The sequence below is a fragment of the Plecotus auritus genome, assembly GCF_963455305.1.
Source record: "Plecotus auritus genome assembly, chromosome: X".
Lineage (NCBI taxonomy): Eukaryota > Metazoa > Chordata > Mammalia > Chiroptera > Vespertilionidae > Plecotus > Plecotus auritus.
In genome coordinates, this window is record NC_137784.1 from 89,606,356 (window position 1) to 89,620,394 (window position 14,039).

Sequence of the window (14,039 nt, forward strand, 5' to 3'; positions counted from 1 at the left end):
TATCTGACAAATTAGATCTCAAAGTGAAGGACATAACAAGAGATAAGGAAGGCCAGTTCATAATACTAAAGGGAGCAATCCAACAAGAAGAAATAACTCTGGTAAACATATATGCACCCAATACAGGAGAACCCAAATACATAAAAAAACTCCTGGAGGATATCAAGGGAGAGATTGACAGCAATACAATCATAGTAGGAGACTTTAATACCCCACTATCACCATTGGACAAATCCTCTAAATAAAAAATCAGCAAAGAAACATCAATCCTAAATGACTCACTAGACCAGATGGAATTAATTGACATCTTCAGAACATTTCACCCCAAAGCCATAGAATATACATTCTGCTCAAGTGCACATGGGTCATTTTCAAAGATAGAACATATGTTGGGACATAGGCAAAGTCTCTTCAAATTCAAGAAGATAGAAATCATATCAAGCATCTTCTCAGACCACAGTGGCATAAAACTGGAAATCAACCTCAATAAAAACAACCCAAAGAAATCAAACACATGGAGGCTAAACAGCATGCTATTAAACCATGACTGGGTTACCAGAGAGATCAAAGAAGAAATAAAAAACATCATGGCAACAAATGACAATGAAAACACTACAATCCAAAATCTATGGGACACAGCGAAAGCAGTCTTGAGAGGGAAGTTCATAGCTCTACAAGCCTACTGTGAAAAACAAGAAACAATGGTAATAAATTACCTAACCCAACAACTCAAAGAGTTAGAAAAAGAGCAACAAGAAAAGCCCAGTGTAAGCAGAAGGAAGGAAATAATAAAGATCAGATCAAAGATAAACGACATAGAGACCAAAGAAACAATACAAAAGATCAACAAAACCAAGAGCTGGTTCTTTGAAAGGATAAACAATATTAATGAACCACTAGCCAGGCTCACCAAGAAGCAAAGAGAGAGGACCCAAATATACAAAATCAGAAATGAAAGAGGTAAAATAACAACAGATCCCACCAAAATACATAGGATTGTTAAAAAATACTATGAACAACTCTATTCCAGCAAAATGGACAACCTGGAGGAAACGGACATATTCCTAGAAAAATATAACCTTCCAAAACTCAATCAAGAAGAATATAAACAGCTCAATATGCCAGTGACTATGGAAGAAATTGAAGCAGTCATCAAAGAGCTTCTGGCAAACAAAAGCCTGGGGCCAGACGGCTTCACAGGAGAGTTTTACCAAACATTCAAGGAAAAACTAAAACCTATCCTCCTCAGATTATTCCAAAAAATTCAAGAGGAAGGAACACTTCCAAGCTCCTTCTATGAAGCTAGCATCACCCTAATACCAAAACCAGATAGACAACACAATGAAGGAGAATTACAGGCCAATATCCCTCATGAATGTAGATGCCAAAATCCTCAACAGAATTCTAGCAAATCGGATCCAGCACTACATCAGAAAGATCATACACCATGACCAAGTAGGGTTTATCCCAGGAATGCAAGGATGGTACAATATCCACAAATCAATAAATGTGATACATCACATACACAAATTGAGAGATAAAAATCACATAGTCATATCAATTGATGCAGAAAAAGCATTTGACAAAATCCAACACCCTTTCTTGATAAAAACTCTCAACAAGGTGGGAATAGAATGATCATACCTCAAAATAATAAAATCTATATATGATAAACCCACAGCTAACATCATACTCAATGGGCAAAAACTAAAACCATTTCCCCTAAGAACAGGAACAAGACAAGGATGCCCACTCTAACCACTCCTGTTTGATATAGTACTGGAAGTATTAGCCATTGCAATTAGACAAGAAGAAGAAATAAAAGGCATCCAAATTGGAAAAGAAGAAGTAAAGCTGTCCTTATTTGAGGATGACATGATATTGTACATAAAAAACCCGACAGACTCCATCAAAAAACTAACAGATTTAATAAATGAATTCGGCCATGTAGCAGGATACAAAATTAATGCCAAGAAATCTATGGCATTTCTATACACCAACAGTGAACTTACAGAAAGAGAGACTACCATCGCACCAAAAAAATTAAGATACTTAGGAATAACCCTAACCAAGGAGGTAAAAGACCTATACGCGGAAAACTACAGGACACTGAAAAAGAGATAGAGGAAGATGTAAACAGATGGAAGAATATACCATGTTCATGGATTGGTAGAATCAACATCATCAAAATGTCCATACTACCCAAAGCAATCTATAGATTTAATGCACTCCCCATTAAAATACCAACGGCATATTTCACAAATCTAGAAAGAACTCTCCAAAAATTCATCTGGAATAAAAAAAGACCCCGAATAGCCACAGCAATCCTGAGAAAGAAGAATAAAGTAGGAGGGATCTCAATACCAGATTTCAAGCTGTATTACAAAGCCACTGTCCTCAAAACAGCCTGGTACTGGCACAGGAACAGACATATAGATCAATGGAATAGAATAGAGAATCCAGATATCGACCCAAACCACTATGCGCAATTAATATTTGACAAAGGAGGTATGAGCATACAATGGAGTCAAGACAGTCTCTTCAATAAATGGTGTTGGGAAAATTGGACAGATACATGCAAAAAAATGAAACTAGATCACCAACTTACACCATACACAAAAATAAACTCAAAATGGATACAGGACATAAATATAAGACGGGAAACCTTAAAAATACTAGAGGAATCCACAGGCAGCAAAATCTCAGACATATGCCAAAAGAACTTTTTCACTGCCAAAGAGAAAATAAACAAATGGGACTACATCAAATAAAAAGCTTTTGCACAGCAAAAGAAACCATAAACAAAACAACAAGAAACCCCACTATATGGGAGAACATATTTTCAAATGTTATCACTGATAAAGGTTTAATCTCCAACATCTACAGGCAGCTTATACAACTTAATAAAAGGAAGATAAATGATCCAATCCAAAAATGGGCAACAGACCTAAATAGAATCTTTTCGAAAGAAGACCGAAGGAAGGCCAAGAGACACATGAAAACATGCTCAAAGTCACTAATTATCCGAGATATGCAAATCAAAACGACAATGCAGTACCATCTCACACCTGTCAGAATGGCTATCATCAACAAATCAACAAATGACAAGTGTTGGCGGGGATGCGGAGAAAAAGGAACCCTCGTGCACTGCTGGTGGGAATGCAGACTGGTGCAACCACTGTGGAGAACAGTATGGAGTTTCCTCAAAAAACTGAAAATGGAACTCCCATTTGACCCAGTAATCCCACTCCTTGGAGTATATCTTAAGAAACTAGAAACACCAATCAGAAAGGATATATGCACCCCTATGTTCATAGCAGCACAATTTTCAATAGCTAAGATTGGAAACAGCCTAAGTGCCCGTCAGCAGATGACTGGATCAGAAAACTATGGTACATCTACACAATGGAATACTATGCTGCCATAAAAAAGAAGGAATTACTACCATTTGTAGGCACCTGGATGGAATTAGAGAACATTATGCTAAGTGAAATAAGCCAGTCAATGAAAGAAAAATACCACATGATCTCACTCATTTGGGGTTAATGAAAAGCATTATAAACTGATGAACAAAAGGATAGATACAGAGGCAGTAAAGCATCAAACAGACTGTCAAATTACAGCGGTAAGGTTAGGGAGAGGTGTGGGAAATAAGAGATCAACTGAAGGACTTATATGCATGCATATAAGATTAATGCAAAACATTGGGTGGTGCAAAACATTGGGGGGTGAGGGCATGTATGGGAGTGGGGTGGGGCGGGCAATGGTAAGATATGTACACATATAATACCTTAATAAAAAAATTAAAAAGAAAAAAAATAAAATAAAATAAAATAATACTTTAACATTAAAGCCACTGAAAGTAAATTAGTTCTGTTACAGAATTTGCCAAGGAAAATGCCTTGGGTAATAATAATTGACTTTAAAATTTCTATGAAAGAAATGACAAATTTATTCAATATACTTAGGGAATCCTAAGGAAGTTTTTATTAAGTGTATGCAAAGACCTACAGAATCATTTTCTAATTACGTGGCTCACCTCACTAGAGCAGTGAGATGGCAAATACAGAATGTAATACCAGTTTGTAACCATCTAAAAAATATAAACCCCAAGCAGTTTGGGACCATCTAGTAAATCCTATCTTCCCTAAACCAAGGACACTTAAGAGTAAATAATTTGCATTTTGCCTCCCTAAACAAAGTTTATGTCAATAATCTCAAAAAGGTTGATAGCAGAAATCCAATTAGTGTCATTTGCTGTCCACACCCAAGGGCAAATGAAGTTAAAAAATAAACCTTATTTCATACTAATTTAAATTGGTATAAGATAAATAATGCCTCCCCTCAAAGATGTTCTATTCCTAATCCTTGGACCTGTGAATGTGTTATCTAAAAAATGGGATTTTACAGATGTGATTAAGTTAAGGACGTAGAGATGGGGATGATTATACTAGATTTTCTGGGTGGGCCCAATGTAATTAAAAGGGAAGGCAGAAAGATCAAAGTAAGAAAAAGAAGGTGTGAAAACTGAAGCATAGGTTGGAGTGATATGCTTTAAAAATACAGGAAGGACCCATGAGCCAAGGAATTCAGGTGGCCTATAGAAACTGGAAGAGGAAAGGAAAAGGATTCTCCACTAGAACCTCTAGAGGGAACCATCCTTGCCAACCCCTTGACTTTAGCCCACTGAAACTGAATTCAGATTTCTGATAGAGAATAAATTTGCACTGTTTTGAGACACTAACTTTAGGGTAATTTGTTCCAATAGCAGTAGGAAACATACATCAACCTAGAATTCTATATCAGTTGAACTAACAATCAGATGAGATATTAGAAGAATGTGTTTTCAGACAAGCAAGATCTAAAGAAATGTACCATATTTTTCAGGAAGTTACTGAGGATATTTGTCCACAAAAATGAGGAAGTTAAAGCAAAACTGACAGAAATAAAGGGCCCAGAAAATGGAATCCAACACAAAAGAAAGGCAAAAGGAATTTTCAGGATAAGGGTGAGGGGATACCCCAGGAAGACAGCTATTCAGAAAGGTTCAGATTGGAGCAGAAGGACAAATATCCCCAAAACCAAACAAACAATCCAACTTAAAAATGGACAAAGGACCTGAATAGACACCACTCCCAAAAAGACATATAAATGGCTATTGTATATAAAAAGGTGCTCAAATTCACTAGCTATTAAGAAAATGCAAATCAAAACTACTATGGAATACCACCTCATACTGTTATAATGGCTATTATCAACAAGACAGGTAATAACAAGTGTTAGAGAGGTTGTGAAGAAAAAGGAACCCTTATTCACTGCTGTTGGGAATGTAAACTGGTACAACCATTATAAAAAACAATACGGTGGTTCCTCAAAAAACTAAAAATATAGTTACCATATGATCCAGCAATCCCTTTTCTGGGTATCAACCCAAAAAACTCAAAGATATTTGCAAAGATATATTTACTCGTAAAGATATATGCACCCCTATGTTCATTGCAGCATTATTCACAGTGGCCAATACATGGAGACAACCAATGTATCCTTCAATAGAGGACTCTATAAAGAAGATATGGTACATATACTATGGAATACTACTCAGCCATAAGAAAAGATGAAATACTGCCATTTGCAACAACATGAATGGACATAGAGAATATTATGCTAACTAAAATAAGTCAGTTAAAAAGGCTAAAAACCATATGATTTCACTCATATGTGGGATATAAAACTGAAACTCATAGTCACAGACAGACAACAATATGGTGGTTACCAGAGGGAAGGGTAGTAAAGGGTAAAGGGGGTCAAATATATGGTGATGGAAGATGATATGACTTTGGGTAGTGGGCACACAATGCAGTATACAGATCATGTATCATAGACATGTACACTTGAAACCTATATGACCCTATTAACCAATATCACCCCAATAAATTTAATTAAAGAACAGAAAATCTCTACAGACCTATTGCAACCAATGAAATCAAAGCAGTCATCAAAAAATTCCCAAAAAATAGAAGTCCTGAAATGAATGGTTTCACAGGTTAATTTTATCAAACACTCAAAGAACTAACACCAATCCTTCTCAAACTATTCCCAAAAATTCAAGAGGAAGGAAGACTCCCAAGTTCATTTTACTAGGCCAGCAATATTCTAATTCCAAAACCAAATGAAGAAGGATAAAAAATATGAACAATAAAATGTCAATAAATACATATCTATCAATAATTGGATCTAAAAATCAAAATAAATGAACAAGGAATCTAATGAACAAAATAAACTGATGAATAAAATAGAACCAGAGGTATGGAAACCTGAACAAACTGACAAAACTCAGAGGGAAGTGGGGAGTGGGTGGGAAGAAATTAACCAAAGATCTTATATGCATATACTAGTATGCATTACCTATGGACACATACAATAGGGTCCTGAAGGCCTGGGGCAGGGCGGGAATCAGGTAGGCGGGGGGGGGGGGGAATGGGAAGAAAAAGGAAGACATCTGTAATACTCTCAACAATAAAGATTTTTTTAAAATACACTACAAAGAAAAAATATTATGGGCCAATATCCCAGATGAACACATATGCAAAAATCCTCAACAAAATATTAGCAAATCAAATTCAGCCATACATTATTAATAAGATCATATGCCATGATCAGGTAGTATTTATTCCTGGGATGCATTCATTCTGATAAGCACTCCATCAATTCTCAAGAAAAACCCCAAGAGCAGGAAAAAGCTAGAAGGCATTACTCTAATTCTCACATTTAAGTTTGAAACTCCATGATCATAAAGTTCATCCTCAAACAGAAGAACTTCTTCAAAAAACTTATTCTGTTCTCTGGCTTTCAATTTCTCTGTATCTATATGATTTGTTATAGGTACAACCTTTAATTTGAGTGATTCTCCAGGTAATATTCTCTTATAATCTGTTGTACAGGTCAAATGGTACGGTTTAATAATCTCCTTGAGGTATTCACCCTCTGCCCTGCCTTCCTGCCATTCTTCACACAGGCTACTTTAACATTCCTTGGTAGTTGTTTACACATCTTAAAGCATGTGTAGCATTGAACTCAATCCCCAAAGCAGAACCATGCTGGATTTTTAAAACGTTGTCTCCAAACATCATTTCAGGGACAGATGGCATACACAATTGATCAGCTAACTTCACCTCCACTAACTTCATGATGTGAATCTTGGCCACCACCTTCAGAGCCTAAGGAAAAGTCCTGGTGGCTGCCCTGGAAGCCATGGGTGATCATGACCAAGGTGGCCAGCGTGGGCCACGTGTAAAAGGCTGGATCTACTGCCTCACTGCAGCTCAGCCCCCTTGGGCTTCAGTGCCCTTACCATGCCCAGCCTTACCTCACCCTCCACTCCCAAATAAAAAAGTTTTTCCACAGCAAAGAAAATTATCAACAAAACAAAAAGACAACCTACTGAATGGGAGAAAATATCTGCCAATGATACATCTGATAGGTACACTCATACAACTCAACACCAAAAAAACAAATAATCCCATTAAAAATGGCAAATCGACATATGAAAAGATATTCAACATCACTAACAGAGAAATGCAAATTAAAACAACAATGAGATATCACCTCACACCTTTCATAATGGCTATCATCAATAAATCAAGATACATCAAGTGTTGGTGAGGACATGGGAATGCTGATTGGTGTAGGCACTATGGCAAACAGTATAGAGGTTCTTCAAAATATTAAAAATAGAACTGCCTTATGACCCAGTGATTCCACTACTGTGTATATATCTGAAGAAGTCCAAAACACTAATTTGAAAAGATACATGCACCCGTATGTTTATTGCAATGTTATTTACAATATCCAAGATATGAAAGCAACACAAGTCAATAGACAACTAGATAAAAAGTGGTGGTACATATACAATGGAATATTAGTTGGCCATAAAGAGAATAAAGTCTTACCATTTGTACCATTTGTACATGGTTGTACCTAGAGGGTATTATGTTAAGTGAAATAAAAGTCAGAAAGAGAAAGACAAATACCATATGAGGAATCTAATAAACGAAATAAACCAACAAACAAAACAAACACTCAGACACAGAGAGCAAACTGAAGGTTGCCAGATGGTGAGGAAGTTGGAGGTTGGGTGAAAAATGTGATGGGATTGAGAAGTACAACTTGGTAGCTACAAAATTGTCATGGGGATGGAAAGTACAGCATAGGGGTTATAGTAATAATTATGTATAGTGCCAGGTGGGTAATTGAATTTTGGAAGTATCACTTCATAATTTATATAATTGTCTAACCACTATGCTTTGCAATTGAAACTAATCCAAAGTAATATTGAATGTGAACTGTAATTGAAAAATAAAAAAGGATATATAGAAACTTTTGTTGAATAATGAAAACTTTTAAAAATAAATCTAAACAGAATAGTTAGGTTCAAGGATTCTTTAGTGTGCTGTATTTGAAAGATTAAGAAGAAACTTCTAGTTTATCACCCTTTAAAATTATATCGCTCTTTTTTAAAATATATTTTTAATTTATTGATTTTAGAGAGAGAAGGGAAGAGGGAGAGATTTGTTGTTCCACCCGTTTATGCATTTATTGGTTGATTCTTGCATGTGCCCTGACTGGGATCAAACCTGAAACCTCGACTATGGGGATGATGCTCTAAACAACCAAGCTACCCGGCCAGGGCAGAGCCCTGCATTTTTAAGGGGGTCCCAAGTGACCTGACACAGCCAGTGTGACCCAGGTCTGTGGACTGGCTCTAGATGCCAATGGTACTGCAGAAATGCTCAGTTTTCAGCATTGCAGGACCTGGTTCAAGCCCCAGCCAGTTCTGCCACTTTACTGGGTAAGTCTCAGAGCCCTTTCAAATGGGGACAATAATAGGACCACACCAACAACCAGCTCCAGGACAGAGCAGGGGCTCCTGTGCTGGGCTAGGCTCCACCTCAGGATGCTAGAAAATGGGCTGGTGTACAGGACAATCATCTCAGCTGGGCATTTTCCACAAGCCAGACTCACCCTGCCTTGCAGCCAGTCAGTTCCCTCAGGCTCCTAGGCCACCAGCATCTGCCTAGTAACCCCCAGGTTCCCACCTGGCACCAAGCTGCCCCAAGCCCGGAAAAGTCCTCCCTTCTACGACCCCCCCACCCCCCGAAGCCCCCACCTCAGGCCTCACCACTGCTGCCATTCTGCCTTGGGGCTCAGGCTATTACTGTTTTGTTTTTTTTAATCCTCACCTGAGGATACTTTTTTCTTTTTGTGTGTGTGTGCATGTGTGTAAACCTGCTATTTCTTTTTATGAATCTTTATTGTTGAGATTATTACAGATGTCCCTCTTCCCCCCCCCCTCCACATAGCTCCCCTCCACCCAGTTCCCACCCCATCCCAGGCCCTCGCCACTCTATTGTCTGTGTCCATAGGTAATGCATACATCCATATAAGATCTTTGTCTAATATCTTCCTGCACCCCCACACCCACTTCCATCTGAGAATCATCAGTCTATTCCATTTCCATGCCCCTGATTCTATTCCATTCACCAGTTTATTCTGTTCATCAGATTTTTTATTCATTTGATTTTTAGATTCACTTGTCGATAGATATGTATTTGTTGTCACTCTGTTGTTCATAATTTTTTATCTTTACATTTTTCTTCTTCCTCTTCTTAAAGAATACCCTTCAGCATCCTATCTAATCTAATAAAGAGGGAACATGCTAATTGACCATCACTCCATCACAAAGATGGCTGCACCCACAGCTGAGGCCAAGTTCCTTTAAAGAGCCTTAACAAGCAATCAGCAGGTATCTGAGGCTACGCCCTCCCCTGCACCTGTGGGGCTTGACAGGGGACCTCAGGCCTCGCCCCCTGCCCCAGTGCTAGGCCGGGGGACCTCAGGCTGTGCCCCCCACCCAGCAGGGCTTGACGGGGGACCTCAAGGTGCACTTCCCGTCCTGGTGCTGGGCTAGGGGACCTCAGGCTTCTCCCCCTGCCCCAGCACCAGGCCAGGGGACCTCAGGCCGCACCCCCCCATCAGGTGGGGCTTGAAAGGGAACGTCAGGCCGCACCGCCCACCCCAGCACTGGGCCAGGGGACCTGAGGCTGCGCCCCCCTGCCTGGCTGGGCTTGACAGGGGACCTCAGGCCGTACCCCCCCACCCAGCGGGGCTTGACAGGGGACCTCAAGGTGCACCCCCAGTGCTGGGTCGGGGGAACTCAGGCCACGCCCCCGCCCACTGGGGCTTGATGGGGGACCGGAGGCTGCGCCCACCACCAGGTGGGGCTTGACAGGGGACTTCAGGCCATGCCCCCCACCGACAGGCCTTGACAGGAGACCTCAAGGTGCGCTTCCTGTCCTGGTACTGGGCTAGGGGACCTCAGTCTACTCCCGCCGCCCCAGTGCCAGGCCGGGGGACCTCAGACTGCGCCCCCCCCACCTGGCAGGGCTTGACAGGGGACCTCAGACCATGCCCCCCACCCAGCAGAGCTTAACGGGGGACCTCAAGGTGTGCTTCCTGTCCTGGTGCTGGGCTAGGGGACCTCAGGCTGCTCCCCCCGCCCCAGCGCCAGGCCGGGGGACCTAAGGCCGCGCCTCCCGCCTTGGCACCAGGCCAGGGGACCTCAGGCCATGCCCCCCACCCAGCGGGGCTTGACAGGGGACCTGAGGCTGCACCCCCCTGCTGGTGGGGCTTGGGGGACCTGAGGCTGTGCCCCCCCACCTGGGGGCTTGATGGGGGACCTGAGGCTGCGCCCCCTCACCTGGCGGTGCTTGATGGTGGACCTCAGGCCATGACCCCCACCCAGCGGGGCTCGACAGGGGATTTCAGGCCGTGTCCCCCACCCAGTGGGGCTTGATGGGGGACCTCAAGGCATGCCCCCCGCCCTAGTCTGGGCTGGGGGACCTGAGGCCACACCCCCTCGTCCTGGCACTGGGCAAGGGGACCTAAGGCTATGTCCCCTGCCCGGCGGGGCTTGAGAAGGGTGGAACTGGCTGGGTCTGGATCTAGCCCAATGATGGAGGGGGCCAGCTGGGTCTGGGTCTCAGGCAATTTTGAGGCACATGTGGGTGGGCGGGGACTTGACTCTAGATCACATGTTGCGCCCCAGACTCTGACAGGAGGAAGGTTTTCATATACATTTTACTAATTTTCTTTCATCTCTGACACTTCTATTATAGAGAAAGGGCAAACAGCAATATTAAATTATTTCCTCTAATTAATCCCCTTTTAATGTGCACGAATTTTGTGCACCGGGCCACTAGTTTCAGATAATACTGGTTTGGTGGTGATGAACTCCTTTAGCTTTTTCTTGTCTGTGAAGCTCTTTATCTGACCTTCAATTCTAAATGATAGCTTTGCTGGGTAGAGTAATCTTGGGTGTAGGTTCTTGCTATTCATCACTTTGAATATGTCTTGCCACTCCCTTCTGGCCTGCATAGTTTCTGTTGAGAAATCAGCTGACAGTCATATGGGTACTCCCTTGAAGGTAACTAACTGTTTTTCTCTTGCTGCTTTTAAGATTCTCTCTTTGTCTTTTGCCCTTGGCATTTTAATTATGATGTGTCTTGGTGTGGTCCTCTTTGGATTCCTCTTGTTTGGGGTTCTATGCACTTCCTGGACTTGTAAGTCTATTTTTTTCACCAGGTAGGAGAAGTTTTCTGTCATTATTTCTTCAAATAGGTTTTCAAGAGAAACCAAGATGGCAGCATAGGTAAGCACCTAAACTGCTGCCTCCCACAACAATTTCAAAACTAAAACTAAAAGACAGAACGGACACCATCCAGAACCACAGGAAAGCTGGCTGAGTGGAAATTCTACAACTAGAAGGAAAGAGAAAAGCTCACGGTGAATTGGAGGTACGGCAAAGGGTCTTTGTGCGTGCAGAGAGGAAGGGCGGCTAAGAGCCTGGCTGACTTTCTCTGGCGGGAGGGGGAAGGAAGCCCCCGACGGCACTGAACCCCAGTTCCGGGCGAAACCCCGTGGACCCAGACTCATACAGGGGGAGTCTGGACTGTCAGCTAGAGAGAAAGGCACCCGGAGACTCGAAGACCCGGGGGAGACCTGGGGGAGCCCTGGCGAGCAGGGGTCTGGAGGCGCGCGTGCCAGTGTGCACAAAGATTGCGGAGCTTGCCACAGGCTTTCCCTAGTGGAAGGGAGTCAGAAGTTCCTGACTGCACTGAGCCCCAGTTCCAGGTGAGCCGCTGGGGACCCACGCTCTTGCGGGGGGGGGAGGGGGGGAATTTGGACTCTTGGACGGAGACTCGGGAGCCGGGGAAGGCAGAGGTCTGGTGGCGCGCGTGCACAAGGGCAAGGCTGACGGGAAGCCAAGACTGTCTGCTCCGCCCTGAGACTCCACCCCATCCAAGCTGAGCACAGAAGCTTTTGCAATTTGGCAAGGCTAATCCTATAAGGCTGTCTCCAGCACCGAACTTCTCCCAGCTTATACACAGCTGATCCTCACAGCCAACTGGCCTGAAGGTCAATTCCTCCCAGTGATACCAACAACAATCAAGACTTAATTACAACAAGGCTGTACACACAGTCCACAAAGGGGTGCACCAAGAGTATCCACCTCAGGTTAACTGGGGAGGCCAACCCACTGGGCCATATAGGAAACCTAGCACACAAACATACCCTACCAACTCAGGGAAGCAGTGAAAATGCGGCAACAAAGAAACAGGTCACAAACGAAAGAAATGGAGGAAAACAAACGACTGGATATAGAATTCAAAACCACCGTTATAAGGCTTTTCAAGAATATCCTAGAAAAGGCCGATAAATATAACGAGACCCTCGAAGGTATGAAAAAGGACCAACTAGATATTAAACATACACTGACTGAAATAAGAAATATTATACAGAGATCCAACAACAGACTAGAGGAACACAAGAATCAAGTCAGAGAATTGAAATACAAAGAAGCAAAAAACACTCAACCGAAAAAGCAAAAAGAAAAAAAAATCCAAAAAGTTGAAGATAGTGTAAGAAGCGTCTGGGACAACTTCAAGCGTACCAACATCAGAATTATGGGGGTGCCAGAAGAAGAGAGAGAGCAAGATACTGAAAACCTATTGGAAGAAATAATGACAGAAAACTTCCCCCACCTGGTGAAAGAAATAGACTTACAAGTCCAGGAAGCACACAGAACCCCAAACAAAAGGAATCCAAAGAGGACCACACCAAGACACATCATAATTAAAATGCCAGGAGCAAAAGACAAAGAGAGAATATTAAAAGCAGCAAGAGAAAAACAGTTAATTACCTACAAGGGAGCACCCATACGATTGTCAGCTGATTTCTCAACAGAAACTATGCAGGCCAGAAGGGAGTGGCAAGAAATTTTCAAAGTGATGAATAGCAAGAACCTACAACCAAGATTACTCTACCCAGCAAAGCTATCATTCAGAATTGAAGGTCAGATAAAGAGCTTCACAGACAAGAAAAAGCTAAAGGAGTTCATCACCACCAAACCAGTATTATATGAAATGCTTGAAAGGTATTCTTAAAGAAGAGGAAGAAGAAAAAAGTAAAGATAAAAATTATGAACAACAAATACCTATCTATCAACAAGTGAACCTAAAAATCAAGTGAATTAAAAACCTGAGGAACAGAATAATCTGGTGAATATAATAGAATCAGGGGCATAGAAAGGGAGTGGACTGATAATTCTCAGGGGGAAAGGGGTATGGGGGGATTCATGAAGAGACTGGACAAAAATCATACACCTATGGATGAGGACAGTGGGGGGGAGGTAAGGGCAGAAGGTGGGGTGGGAACCGGGTGGAGGGGAGCTATGGGGGGAAAAAGGAGAAACAATTGTAATAATCTGAATAAAGATTTATTTAAAAAAAAAAACACGTGAGGACATATGTAATACTTTCAACAATAAAGATTAAAAGAAAAAAATCCAAATGCTAAACAACAACACAAAAAGTAAAACATTTTTAGCTTGTGGTGGACAGAACTTGACCTCCCGGCCTAGTTTGTTGGTGTTTTAGAAAATTCCTAACTTTAAAAAAAAAGTTTATTAAATACACACACAC

At 41.8% G+C, this 14,039-nt stretch overlaps 1 pseudogene across 1 annotated transcript; it reads right to left on the reverse strand.

The window, feature by feature from the left end:
- Positions 1–6,667: 6,667 nt before the first annotated feature.
- Positions 6,668–7,263, reverse strand: LOC308240200 (TIP41-like protein; annotated as a pseudogene). The gene has a single exon. The product of its transcript is annotated as a TIP41-like protein (transcript).
- Positions 7,264–14,039: the final 6,776 nt, after the last annotated feature.